The 14204-nt window shown below is 39.5% G+C and overlaps 1 protein-coding gene and 1 long non-coding RNA gene across 4 annotated transcripts in view; one reads left to right on the top strand and one right to left on the bottom strand.

Moving 5' to 3' along the window:
• The window catches only part of LOC111938045 (uncharacterized), a 207498-nt gene that overhangs the window by 93712 nt on the left and 99582 nt on the right, over positions 1–14204 (top strand). Inside the window, exons 1-2 of one of the 3 annotated variants that reach the window (XR_015276977.1) lie at positions 1815–1938; positions 3554–3689. The exons of 1 other annotated variant lie outside the window; for it this stretch is intronic. The gene's annotated coding sequence lies outside the window, so the exon portion shown is untranslated. Of the gene's footprint in view, positions 1–1814; positions 1939–3553; positions 3690–14204 lie in introns of those variants that run through there. One more of the 3 variants, XR_015276976.1, reaches the window with a different exon arrangement.
• Positions 5965–10035, bottom strand: LOC111938042 (uncharacterized). The gene is made up of 2 exons (XR_002868850.2): positions 9947–10035; positions 5965–6033 (listed from the first exon to the last, which is right to left on the bottom strand). It is a non-coding gene; the product is annotated as an uncharacterized LOC111938042 (long non-coding RNA).

Raw genomic sequence — 14204 nt, 5'->3', positions numbered from 1 at the left:
TGCAGGACAGCCCAGAAGTCACAGCCAGCCCTTCCAGGTCAGTCTCAGGGATTTACTGCGTGAGGACTCATTCAAAACTTGAGGTCTGAGCTTTCCCAGGCAGAAACGCTGTGGTGACTTTATGCTGCTCCTTCATTCTTCTCTGAGTGCTCCTGTGTGTTGGGTTTAGAAAAACTAATCTTTGGGCTGGTCCCATCCATTCAATTTCCAACTCACCAACTCCTGAATCAAGGCTGGGGAAGGGAAGCAGAACAGCTACCAATACATTTCTGGAATTTCTAGTTTGTTTTTAAGTAAAACTCGGACTTCATACCATTCCTACAGAGTAAAGTTACTGCTTCCTCAGAGCTGAAGGATTTATGCAGTAGTTTGCACCCTCATTTAGGCAGAATGTGGATGTGCAGCAAGATCACTGCTGGGGAGGCTGTGCTTTGCTCTTTTGCAGATGCAGTGAGTCATCTGAGAAACCATTCCTCAGCAAAACCCGGCTAACTTGGTTTACTTTTTAAATATCGGGTTTTTTAGACAGTTGTGGATGTTGCCATGGCAGCAGGACATCCCTCCCCTCGGGGCTGCAGCTCAGTGTGCTGTTTTAATGCCACCTCGCTGCCAGCTTGGGAAGGCCAGGCTGCTCAGCAGCTCCATCACTGCTCCCTGCATGGAAAGAGGCAGTGGTTGTTTCCCCAGGGTCAGCCCTAACAGCAAAATTTAACCTGCAAAGTTAGCCCGGGATGGATCTCCTGTTCCATGACTTCAAGGCTGGAGATGGATGTTGTCATAACCAAAGTCAGAACAGCGTAATCATGGAATTTTCTGTGCTGTTCTATTGTAAAAAACACCCTTTTCCAGCCTTGCTTCCAACCAGCCTAGACTGCAATGAGAGGAACACCTCCAGACCCTGCAGCTGGGATCTCGAGTATTTTGGAAACAAATCCTTTAACATCTTTATCCAACAAGTAAAGTGCAGGTTTTGCCTGGTAAATTCTTCCAGTCAAGTCAAAAATCAGGTGGTTGCCACAAAGAGTCTCTTTGTTTTCACTTGTCCCTAACATGTGCCTCTCATTGTTATACAAATGTATCCTTTTAGGTCTAGACACAAAAAAATTCTTTGCAAAGGAATCCCCAACATCAGTTTAATATAATATGTGAACCACACAGATACTTTAAACCTCTCTCTCCTACAAATTAATTCTGCAAGACCAAGGCCTTCAAGTTTCAAGGTTCAGTTGCAAAACTAGATTTCTTTCATTATTATTCTTATTATTAACATGTAGTCTAAATCTTTTTTTATTCTAACCCAATGTGAAATAGAGGTTGGAACACAAATTTTTGCTAAATATGTAATTAATTATGTACATAAATGACTACTTAGAAATCTTGCTTGTCATTTGTAAGCCTGTGTGTTGTATGGAGATGGAGGTTCATGCAGCTAAGGATTGTGTGACCCATGGTATTTATAATTAGGTAATTATACCCTTGCTTAATGAACTAGCCAACAGAGGTTTTTTTGCTGACGTTGCTTTTTCCCCTCTCTATAGAAAGTGGAAATAAATCAAATTAGATCAGTCAAGAGAGATGCCAGTAGGTTTTCTTCTTCCAAATCATTCAGAAGTCATGAATTATTTTAACGTTTAGTCTTCTTTCTCCCTTGGCTTCATGGCTGTTACAAAAATTCTGCTTATTAATGCATTACGAACCAAAGCTGTCAAAATCAATCTCTGTCTCTATTTGCAAGGATGTTCTATATGTGCAGCTGAACGGTGCAGTATGTGCTTCTGAAATTTTCATGTGGGTTCTGACCGGATTTCCTGAGTGGAAGATCAGCTGACTCCACAGGAATGTCACAGCCTGTGCATTCTACCCAGGGCAAATGTCATCTACATGCTGTTTACAGAGGTAGATATTTCCAGTTCTGGAAATTGCAGTTATTGGGACCAGGTTTGGATTCATTTTCTATTATTCTTGTGTTTTAATCTGCATTTTCCAGTCCAGGGCAATGAGGAGCTCTGCTTAAGACCACAGGGAGTTCTATTTAATTATAATTGGCAGCCTGCAATCCTTTGTTGCAGTCAAGGAAATCCTGGAGCTAATGGATGATACTGCAAACCCTTGGTAGTGGTTTTACACTCAGCAATTTGTTCTTTATTTAGCTGAATAAATGTCTGATGGAGCTGAGAGAATCCACTCACTGTTGGACAGGAAATTCTTGGTGTACCAACCCTAGGAATTAATTTATTACCTTAAAGGGTAATTTTGCCATTTAGACTTTATGCATCTGAAGCAATAAATATCAATGTGTAATTTATTAGTAATAAGACAATTTACAAGAGCAGCATAACCTGACAATGGTTATGAAATGTGTCACTAACTGTGGGCAGAGGATAATTGTCTCTGCTCAGGTGGTTTTATACAGGATTGATGGCCTCAGGCTTGGTTTATGAATTGTGTTTTCAGCACAGTGAGAGAGTTTTAATAGCCCAAAATAGGCACCCATTTTGGCTGTCTCAGCTGCAAAGTCCAGATCAAGCAGAAGGGAATGGTTTTCCCTTCACCAGGATTAGGAAGAAATCTGGCACAGCTGGAGTTTGTTAGAGAGTCAAAAGATACCACGTTTTGATACCAACTTTGAGACACCTCATACACTTCATCCTCATCAAATGTGTTAAACTTGTTCTATGTAATTTCAGGCAGATCAATATTTGCAGTTCTGTTGTGGAACCGAGTCCTGAAGAAAGAGCAAGCCCCAGCAGTGCAGAGCTCTGATGTGAACACAAGTGCCTGCTCTCCCTGGGTTGTCGTGGCTGACTACAGGGGCAACCGAATACTTTGATAATTCTGTGTATTTTTAAACTTGGCAGTGCAGCCTGCAGAGGTTCTTTGACTGGCAGCCACTAGAGAGCACTAAGGGATTGTCTCTTTTCCAGAGCAGGGTGTGGTGAACTACAGCGTGCAAGGCTTTTTTTCACATCTGAAGAGTCCTATTGTGTTCTGTACAAAATAGAGGATATTAAACCAAGATTTTAGCACCTCTAGCATTTTGCTTTACACAGTTATTATTCATGGTGGTTTCTTTTATCAACATGTAATTCTCTCTCAGTAGAGTTTCACTGAGTCCCCTGTAGTAATTAATGTGTGGGCTATTTTTACTGTAAGGATGAATGATGATGCTTTGCTGTCTGCTGCACAGATAATCTTGGGAGAATCTAGTTCTGCTTTAGCTTATCCTTAGAAAAAACTTCTGCCTCAAATCACTCTCAAATGAGCAGACAACAAATGGAGTTTATCTATGTAAAATACATAAACTCAGAAAAATGGTCTCTTAAAGGGAAAATGCTATGTGAATTAACCTGTTAGTCTCTCCTGATCCAAGTATTTGATGTTTCCTTATCTGACTGCAATTTTTTTAGTGCCTTGAGATTTTTTTATTTTTTTTTTCACTTTTCATACATCCTTCTGAAATCAGCTGGACCTTTAATGTTTGCACTTCACCCTTTTAAATCTCCTGTGTGCTTTTTGGGAGGACTTTTTCATTGAAATCATTGGTATCTTTCAGCTTATTTTATGAGCAGAAGGTTGTAGCTTAAAACTTGGCAGTGCCTGTGGAAGAAAACATGTTCTCAGAAGATAATGAGGAGCCCAGAAGTCCAAAGTTTTCCTCTCCAGGTCTGCAGCTCTACTTCCAGTGAGTGGTGAGTACAGCTGTGGTCAGCAAAGGAATTGTCACAGAATGGTGTTTCCTTCCTTCCCTCCTTCAGAAATTGGTGCTGAAGGGAAAAGCCACTTGTTCTACTGAAGTGAATTTTTTCTGTCAGCATTACTGAGTCAGAGCAGCTGGAGGGGAATAAACTGGATTCTGGTGAGATTAAATGTTGGGGCCAGCTGTGTAAATGGAATATGTCATGATGTGAAAGACCCCTCTCATAACAATGGTATTCATCACATCATGCTAAATAGACCAGACCTAGAAAAAACCTCCCCTGAGCTGCAGATCCCAAAATTAGTTTGCCAATCTATGTCAGTGTTAAACTTGAAATCCTAATTAGCAGGATTGGTTTGAAGTACTTGGTGACAAAGCCCACGTTGTTCTCTGACAGTTGAACCAAACTGCTTAAAATAATAACTCACAGGTGTCCCTGTACATTTGTTGGGTTGGTTTGAGGCTTTTTTTGTAGTTCTTATTCACAAATAGCGAAGAAGCTTCGTAAGAGAGACTCCAATTCTATTCACCTTTCCAGAACCAGAATGCTCAGCTGGGAAGTGATTTGCCCATATGGGAAGTGTTACTGGCTGTAAATCAAATGATGAAATGTAAAAGTTACTCAAACAATTTGTATAAGCAACTTAGAATAAACAACATTCAGTATATGGTCTTTTTAAAAAATCTGACGTATAGAAACTTTTTAGCAATATTTAGGGGATTTTTTTTGAGTTTTCCTGGACATCCTGGACCAAGATTCTTCCCAGGAATACTTAGATTGAGACCTCTGTTATGATTTACTGTACTGAGAAATTTTCGTAGAATTTCCTATCACTTTCTGGGAATTAACTGATCTAAATCTTTTCTAGTTTTCTTGGGCTTTGTAAATATTCCTGAATGTGTGATCTTTCCAGGAATTCCTGGACAGAGACCTTTTTTAGAGTTTCTGGACCTACAAACTTTCTTGGCATTTTCTCACTTTTTATAGGAATTCCTGGATCTAGAACCTGAAGTAGCTCCTGTACTGTTCAAGGAATTTCCCATCCTAGACTGAGACCCTTCCTAAAAATTTTCCGGGGTTTTCTAGGAAATCTTGGATCTAAACTCTTTCCAGGAATTGCCTTCAAAAGTCCTTACAGGAACTGCAGTAGCTCCTCATGTCCCATATGCCCTGATTTTGTTTCAAGGTCTGGAAATAGCTGTTACCATTTTTTGCTGTCAGAGATAAGCATCAGTCTATGCAGAGCTGAGGAGCTGGAGCCATCCTGCAAAGAAACTGAAAGTCTGAATTCCTGTTTTAAAATCAGTTACCACAAAAGTGATTTTTTTCTCTGAAAACACACTGCCCCCAGGAGTGATGATAAAACAGCTTTGAGTGCAATCTACATTCCCTCCATTCTCTGATTCCCCTGACCCTCTCACAAAGTCAAAAATTACTCACAGGGACCTTGTTAGTTAATACATTAACTCCTCATAGCACCATCCATGCAAAGGCAAGTCATAAAACACTTACTCTTCTCCTTCTGCCAAATGCTCAGAGCCAAAGCCCTAATTGGACTTGAAAATTATGCTTTTATTTTTTCCTTTAGGGCACTGGAGTTTTAAACTGTTGTCTGGCTGTTGTCCTCAGTCCTGAGCTAACTTTCACGGTCTAGGTGAAAGTAAATCCAATCTTCCCAGAATGGTCTGTTGGAAAGGTGATTTTATTTTTCTGAGGAAGAGAAACAAAGGGACAGTTTGGTGGTGGTGGTCTCTTCCTAAACAAGGTGTGAACTCCAGCTACACGTGCTCAGCACCAGGAGGTGCCAGTCCCTTATGAGCCCAGTCAAAAAGGCACTGAGCTGCTCAAAGTGTCTTTAGTGACTTTAAATAATATTTATTAGAGCTGACACTGTAAGAAAATGGTGCAGATAATCTTATGTCCCAAAAGAAATACGAACTGGGGCTTGAATTTTTGTGGATTCAGAAATTCAAATTGTTCAGAAACAAAATTAAAAACTATAGTTTCTCCATTCCCTTCCTTCCTTTTCACATCCCTTTGTTTTACATCAGTTTAGGAAAATGAGCCAAAGCACCCATTTTGGTACCATCACTGAAACGAAACAGGTGTGGAACCATTTGTTATTTTGTCACTCTTGGAATAGAACTGTATTTTTGGAAGTGACAACAGAAGGAGCAGTCTACATGAGCCAGTTGTTAAAGCTTCATCCTGTTGTGAGTTCAGTTTGGTCGTGCATTTTTCAGTCCTAATGTTGTGTTGAACTTACCTTGCTTTCCACTAAGCATGAATCATTCTCCTTGATTAATCCTGATAATAAAATTACATACTGGAAGCCCTGTAGGATGAGAAATAATTACTGAGGCACTGTAGGAATGAAGGAGTCAGCTGCCTTCGTAGAGTACCCTTTAGAAACTCAAAAAAACCACTTTCATAATTATTGCACAATCGGAGTTGCCAAAAAGCAGCGTTTGAGAAGAGCTTGAACTGCAAAACTGGCATGACAAGTTAGAGAAACCACTTTTCTGTGCCTCCTGGTGTAATGTTACACTGAATGGCTGCTGTGTCAAGAGAATTGCTACAATCAGAAACATCAGGAATTTAAAATTAAGAACTAAATGACATTGACTTTATAATGCCTGTGAATGATGTTACTCAAAGTAGCTGGCTTTTCATCAAAACTGGAGTTGATTTCGTCAAATTACCAACACATTCCTTTTAACTGCTTCTTTCAAACCAGCTCTAATTATAACCTTAAAATAGCATCTTTACTGGCACAAAGAAAATAAAAAGCCCCAAGATATGGGTCAGCAATCTATTTCCCTTAGCTCAGATACCTTATTTAAATTTTTTGTATTTATTTTTCCCCAAGAAAAGCACATGTTAGCTGAAGTAGATTTTTCAAATGGGTGCTTTTCAAATGGAAGCTTTTTGCAACTTCTTTGGGAAGGTTGAGATATAAAATTCACAGTACATTTAAAAAAACAGTTCTCTTCTTTCTCCATGTTTTTTCAACTAGTTTTCTCTTTTACTTGTTGCAATCAGGAAATATCAACCAGCAAACTGGCAATTAAGATTTTAGAACTCTCATTCTTGATTTACATGAGCTGTTTGGACACGTCCTGAAGTAAACAAGTAAAACTAAAAGGCCAAGCAAAATCTCTACAAGAAAGGCTACAGAAAGATATCTACCCATATGTATTATAAAGGGTGGAAATATTAAAACTGGATAGTTCTCTCCTCTCTTTTATGTGAAATTTTTAACCAAACACTAATGGTGCTGGGAATTCCATATTGCAACTGGCCAGAGATGATCAGTGCAGCTGTTACCCTCAGCTCTGTAGAATCTGGAACAGCATCACTTTCCTTGCAAGTATTGAATTTTTCATCTTCATAGCTGACACAGATGGTTTCCATAATGCACTTGGGAAAATACTCTTTGGGACAGAGTTTTTCACTTAGGAATGACCAATGGCTACGTTTACTTTTCCCAGTACCTGGAGCAAGGGTTTTGCTGTGAGTTGCATTTTTGTTCTCTCTCAGGTGGTGCCTGAACACCAAGGGAACAAAGATTGTGCTCAGAACTTTGCTTCTCTCTGTTCCAGGGCCTCACCACCCTCAGAGGGAGGAATTCTTTCCCAATATCCCATCTCTCCCTGCCCTCTGGCAGTGGGAAGCCGTTCCCTGTGTCCTGTCCCTGCATGCCCTGTCCCCAGTCCCTCTCCAGCTCTCCTGGAGCCCCTCTAGGCACTGGAAGGAGCTCTGAGGTCTCTTGGAGCCTTCACTTCTCCAGGTGAACACCCTCAGCTCTCCCAGCCTGGCTCCGTGGTGGCTGCACGGCTCAGCTTTGTCACCGAGCTGGGATAACTCCCTTTGCTCAGGGACACCTGAACAAATTATTTATATAGGGCATTAATAGTTCAAACCATTGTGTGAACTTGAAGTGCATCAGCTTCTCAGCAGGGTTGCCACACAGACCTTCTTACCCCAGGACAGGATAATCCACCTCCCATTCACCTCCTGAGGTAAGACAAGAATTTATCCCCTTTTGAAATAACTGCTTTTTAGGATAAGGATGTGCATGTATCTATTTCTCATGGAATAACTGGAGCTCTTCAGGTTTATCCCTTTGTTTGCTCTGCAAACAAACTTCTTTGTGTATTCCTATCCTCTGCATCTTTTTTGTGGGCATAAAGAAGAAATAATGTTTTTAATGGTTCTGTTGAGTAGTGCAAGATCCAGATAAAAATGTAATACTTCCTATTTTATGTAAGATATAAAAATGTAATACTTCCTATTTTATATGAGATATAAATTATTTGACCAAGGATTAGGAATCAAAACAGCACAGTAGGCTGGCTTATTTATAGGCTTGAGGTTTCTTAACTAAGGCTGTAGGAAGATCAGAAATCAAAACTACCCTGTTTCCAGTTTGTTTACATTAAAGGCCCTTACTTTTTTTCCATAAATTGCCATTCTAATTTACTGCTGAAGGTAATTTTTCTAAAAACTAGTTTCAATAGCACTTCAAAAAATAATTTTCCCCTCATATAATTTCCTCAAATGAATGCAGATTCTTCAATAATTCAGTGAACTGAACTTTATTATCTCATTCTATTCTATTTCAGAACATGAAGATTAGCTCTTTTGGCTGAAACTAGGTGTTAATTGATGTAGCAGTGTCATGGAACTGCACCTTCAGTTTCTCCATTTGAGAGAAAAAATGCATTATTTAAAACCTGAGATTCCTTTTATGAAGCATATTTGTAGACTGAATACCTTCTGCTCATTCTAACCCAGGCACAGACTCTTTACAGATAACTACAGATGTAAACTATGACCTGAGCATTGAGGTTCAGATTTGGTATGAAAGCTGAATATTAAAGGCTTTGTACAGAATTTGGTGCTTATTTCTCCAACTGCTAAAATGCCAGGCAGGCTTGCGAAACACATTGGTGCAGGAACTGGTGCAGACACATCCAGCCAGCAACCTCTGTGCCTTTATTGATACTTGCTTTATTTGTGTTCTCAGAGAGCCTTTGTTGGTTCAGTACTTCCATTTGGGTGAATTTCTGGACAAAATGGTAATGAAAGATCCCAGAAGTCATCCCTGTTTATATCAAGGGGGAATCCACGGCCCTTCAGTGGCCCCAGCCTGGAGCCTGGCAGGGCTCTATAGCCCTGAGGTCTGGGCATTAATAAGAGCAAGAACACTCCCATGTCTGCTCCATGGAAATGTGTCTTTTGGGCACAAATTCCATGCCACACACTTTCAAAATTTGCTGCTACATTAAAATATTCTTCTGCACCAAGTACATATTATGCAGATATGTAAATGAAGATAAAATCTAAAGTAATTTGGCATGGTTTGGATACCAGGGAAATGCTGCATAATCCCACCAGCACAAAGTTATCTTTTCCTCTGGGGGAAAGCATGTGTCTTGGTTTCTAGCTAACTATTTTAATCCTTTCAGTCTACATAGAAAGGGTGGAAAATACGTTTTCAGCAGGGTAAAGCTGTTAACCAGCTCAGATTTCATGTTACACCTGACCACTGGTTGCTTGGCCTAACATTTCTTACCCTGCTGGGTCCACACAACTTTCTTCCTGCATTTTCCAGGGAAAAGAAGGTTATTTTCCTGAGGAGACCAGTGGCAGAGCCTGAACTCTGTTCTGAACTGATCTTAATTGTTTATTTTCTGCAAAAGGGAGAAGCTGCAAAGCAGAAAATCAGTGGAAACTTTCTGAGATGTTTCTACAAGCATAAATCTTCCTTGATTGACTGGCTTGGTTTTAAAGACATGTAAATTTTCAGCTTACCCAGGGATCTTACAGAAAACCTACTTCCTGAAGTTGTTTTTTTAATCCACATCCTATGTACAGAGTAGATTTATTGATATTCTTCGAGAGTATCATGGGCAAACAGTGGTTTTGTTGTTTGTGCTCATTCTAGTGGAGCAGCAATTAAACAATTTCACCTGTGCAGGCAGAAGTGAGTTTTGCAATCCAAAGCCTGAGGCCACAACTAATTACCCTGGGGGGGGTGGGGCTTGCTGGGGCAGCCAGACTAAATTTGGGTGGTGAAAGAAATTGGGGAAAAAAATGTATTGCTTCTCTTTTTTTCTTCCTCCTGGCCAGTGCCCCTGGTATGCTTGGAGCCCTTCCTCAGTGACAAAAGTTGCCCTGCAGGTTCTGCAGGAATCTGGTCCAAGGGGGGTGGGACAGTCCCTTCCAGGGGAAGGAAACATCACCTGTGTCCTGTCTCAGGCAGGAGATGTTGCTCCTGTAGTGAGAGCCCTTCCTGGCAAGAGATTGTGCACATGTAAATGGTGAGGAGCTGGCAAACCTCAGAAAAATAAGCTGACAAGGAGAGGTTTTGCTTGAGACTGCCATGGGCATGGCTGCTCTTAATTCTCGAGGCAGGGAAAGGGAGAACAAGCAGTTTCTTTGTCATAATCTTACAGCAGTGATTCCACACCAAGCTAGAAACTGTTGTCACAGCGTAAAAGGTTTGGGGTGATCCATGTGAAAATAGAAGCGTGAATCCTATCATTCCATCTAAATGCTTTGCCAAATGCTAAAAGTTCTGAAATCCTCAATTTAAGACAGGGTTAAGATTATTTGTCACTGTGATTTTAAATGAGAATCCATCCCAGTGCTTGTTAACTCCACTGTGAGTGGGACCAGTTATTTCTTCCCATGATCCAGACCTTCACACCAAGCCCCTGGGCACACCATATACGTGTAAAACAGGGGAGGAGGAGATGAAGAGAGTGTCCTGCAAAGCCAGCTTGAAAATGTGTTGAAAGAGAGTTCAGAAAGATTTCATGGCAAACCTAAAACCAGCACCTAGCTGAGCAGCAGCGATGGCTCTGCTGGCACCAGGGATGGCTGGTGCCTGCCATCAAGCTTTTCCCCACAGCCCAGCCCCAGGGTGAGTTGATGTGAGGCCCAGCTAAGCTCCACACAAAGCTTGGAAAAGATTCTGAGGTATGGTTATTTTTTTTTTAATAAGTTTTCCCTTCATTGTGGTTGGTGTTTTTGTGCTCGCCTTTTGATTCTCTGCATGATTAAGCACCTAAATGTTTGCTGTCTTTGTGGGTTGTTTGTTCCATTTGAAGTTTATTTTGTTTGTTTGGGTTTGGTTTCCATTTGTACCAAATGAAAATTAATAATTATATGCTTGCAAATAACTGGGGCAAGATTTAAAACCAAAAAAGGAGAGTTTTTTCTTTCTACCTCCGTGTGTCCAGCTCCTTTAGGAATTTTTATTTTCAATTATAAATTCTCAGCATTTTTTTGTAAATTGGAAGCTGTGGCTTAGTAAGGTTGACTGCCCAGAAATCAACCTGCCTATGCAGAAGCAGAGTTTGGCAGAATCAGTAGTTTCCAGTTACTGTTAAAAGGCATATCTTTGCCAAAGAAACTTGTAATTTCTCTTAAAAGAAAAATAGGGTATTTTGGGGTTTTTTTCATTTAATCTAGCCTTATTATATTTGTTCCTGTCTACGTTATCAAGTCTTCATTGCTATGACTGAGACAGCAGCAGAAATTATCCCTAAATTGGATTGTCTTTCAAGGGCAACTAATAATTAAATCTCCTGAAGCCTGAGCTGTTTATAGGCAATAGAAGTAATTACAAAGTTTGAAAAAATACACTAATTTGGAAAATGTTTGAAAATGTCTCAAATATAATGGAGTTACAAGCCAGCAAGGGATTATTGGTCTAGACAACCATGGCGTTTCATTTAGCTCCACAAACTGTAGATTACTGTCTGAGGAGGGCTTCTGTTCATCACTTTTTAATTTGATTTTACTGTACAGCAAAACTGGTATTTTATCTTGTTTCTTAAATTGCTATTGTCAAGGTTATGAACTTGGTTACCACCCTTAGCTTAGACGGGAATTTTTTTAGAAGAAATGTTTATCAAAGTTTTTCCTTCCCTTGGTGCCTAAAATAATTTGATATAAGTCAAATTTTTCCTTCTCTGTATTTTTTCTTTAAGTCATATTTTCTGGCTTATTCCATGGGATTCCCTTACCCAGCTAGTAAGGTCTAATTCCTCACAGTTCTTATCTGCCTCTGTATGTTCTTCTTAAAACAATAAAATTCTCATTGTGAAAAACTTTCTATTTGAAATGGGGTGGCAACATTCCTTTTTAATGTCTGCTCTCTGTGTTCCAACATGGCTTGCCTCTGGCTGGAGTTCTTGCATGTCTCCAAGGATATTACTAATCCACTTTGGAAAAGAATGGAAAATCTGTTTTATAAAGGTTTTAAGTCTTAAACTGCTGTTGTTTCAAAATGAGTCCACTCCTTCCAAATTTAAATTCTTTTCTTGAAAGAAAACATTTTTGGTTTTCACTCTTATAGGAAAAAAACTACAGAATAAAATCCATATCAAGATTAATGATTATTTCTTAATTATTTTTGAATGAAATGAGATGGGGTTTTTTGTAGAAATGGAATTAGTAGTAGGATTATGTTTTCCCCACTTGGAAAAGTGAGATAAGTCAGTAACATTTTGTCTATTACTTTAAATTTAGCAAAATTACAGGAATTACTAAAGAATTGGTCCAAGTGGGTTATTTAACCTTGGTTTGGTTACCCAACCCTTTTTTCATTTATTGTCCAGTTATATACTTGCAATGTTATTCTACTTCATTCCAGCCCACTCTAAACCACTTTATTGTGTTTTTTTTGCAAAGCACAACATTTTTCATGTGTGCTCCAGTGTGACTAAATTTTTTAGCTTTTCCTATTTGATTGAGAAATATTCTTCTTTATTTTTTTTTTTCTATTTTTTTCTGGCTATGAAAGCCATATAGATTGGATCTCAACCCTCAAAGAAAATATTCCAGATACTTCCTTCCAGGTATACCTGTCAGTGGCTCATCTTCTTTATCTTAGAAGTAAATGCCTCAGAGGAGAAAAAAATGAATCAAAATAATTCTTGGATTATTACACTGCAGTGATCTGTGTTGGCTAATGATCCATCCCCAAATGTGTGCTGTGAATCTGCTCTTTCCCTTTCAGTCTTGAAATGTTAAACTTGCTTTATTTTGAGGCAATTGCTGTGTAGTCTTCTTATTTAAATGCATATATGTATGACTGCACTGACAAATATTCCTTTTTCATGGTATTAGTAGTTCCATTTTTCAAAAGAATGTTCCCCCTTCACTTTTAGGTAGATGTGGAAATCTCTTTATTTACAGTAACTTTCATTGATTGGTCTTAATTAGTTTTTGAGATTATTTCCATGAATCACTGAGGTTCAGATTTCTGCAGACTCACGCAGGAGGCTCCGTCTGTGCCTTCCTACTCCTCCCACCAAAGAGGGAAGCCAGGAGAAGAGGGCACATTGCATGCACCCCTTCTTGGATTTTCTTCCCTCTGTTTTATAGAGGGAAGAAAATAAATCAGCATTCCCGTGGTTTGGTGAGATGCTGGATCTCCCCTACGTGAATGAGAGAGAAGTAAAGGCTGAGCAGCTGAAAACAGAGCACTGAAATCCTGGCCCTGCTGGAGCCACTGCCTGAAGTTCATCCCAATTTCCCCGTGTCCTGAGGGAACGCTTTGCATGTTACATGTTCTGCGATGTTCACTCTTTGTAGCTGAGCCTGGACATGTTGGCTGTCCCTAATTAAAGTAATCTAGGAAATTTAAACAGCTGAGCTTAAAAGTTAGCCTCGAAATGTGTGTTGTATTCATCAACAGCAAATCTCCTGTGATACTGATTTAAATATTTGCCAAGAGTGATGCTGTCTGAAATAATTTGAAGAATATATTCTCCTCTTAAGACCATAGACTTTCTTGACTTTTTGGGGTTTTTTTACCAGATGAAAACTATTCTACATACTCTTCCACAAAGAAAAAACTCTATCTCTTATAATTTCTCATTTATCAGCTCTCTAGGGGAGGGATATAAGACAACAATCATTCTGGAGAGAATGGGCAGAGCGTGTGGGGTAAAGGAACTATTGCCTATATAAGAGAGAAATTATTTTTCTCTTTGTAAGACAACAGTAGGAGTTCTGTCCTTTTGCCTTAAGTGGCAGAAGGTGACAGTGAAAATCAGTGACAGTGAAAGAGAAATATGGTTCAACTCTTTTAGCCAGAGGTAAGAGGACTATGGGTAACATGCATGTTTTTCAGGAGAAATACAGAATCTTTTAGACACTTAGTGATAACGGGGAAAATAATCTAAAATCTTTGGTTAAAAAAATTATAAAGACAATAACAGCATTATTTTTAACTCTTGACTATGTTACACGCTACAGTACAGAAAGCAATTAATGTCTCATAACAGTGTGAAATTGTATCATGCAGGTGTCATCAAATGTGATAATTAAACCTCAGCAGCGTGGTTCAAACATGCTGTTACTGGTGTGACCAGTTAGTGCTGGGAGAGATGGGGGAGAGGCTGCTGGGGGAGCCCGTAGGCAACCGGGGCTAAAAGACCAATGTCAGCAGCATCTCAACGAGCTGAGAAAAGGCTTCGTGCCCAA

Source organism: Cyanistes caeruleus, chromosome 16, assembly GCF_971803275.1.
Source record: "Cyanistes caeruleus chromosome 16, bCyaCae1.hap1.1, whole genome shotgun sequence".
In the NCBI taxonomy this organism is placed as follows: Eukaryota; Metazoa; Chordata; class Aves; order Passeriformes; family Paridae; genus Cyanistes; species Cyanistes caeruleus.
This window is presented reverse-complemented; position numbering and strand designations above follow the sequence as displayed.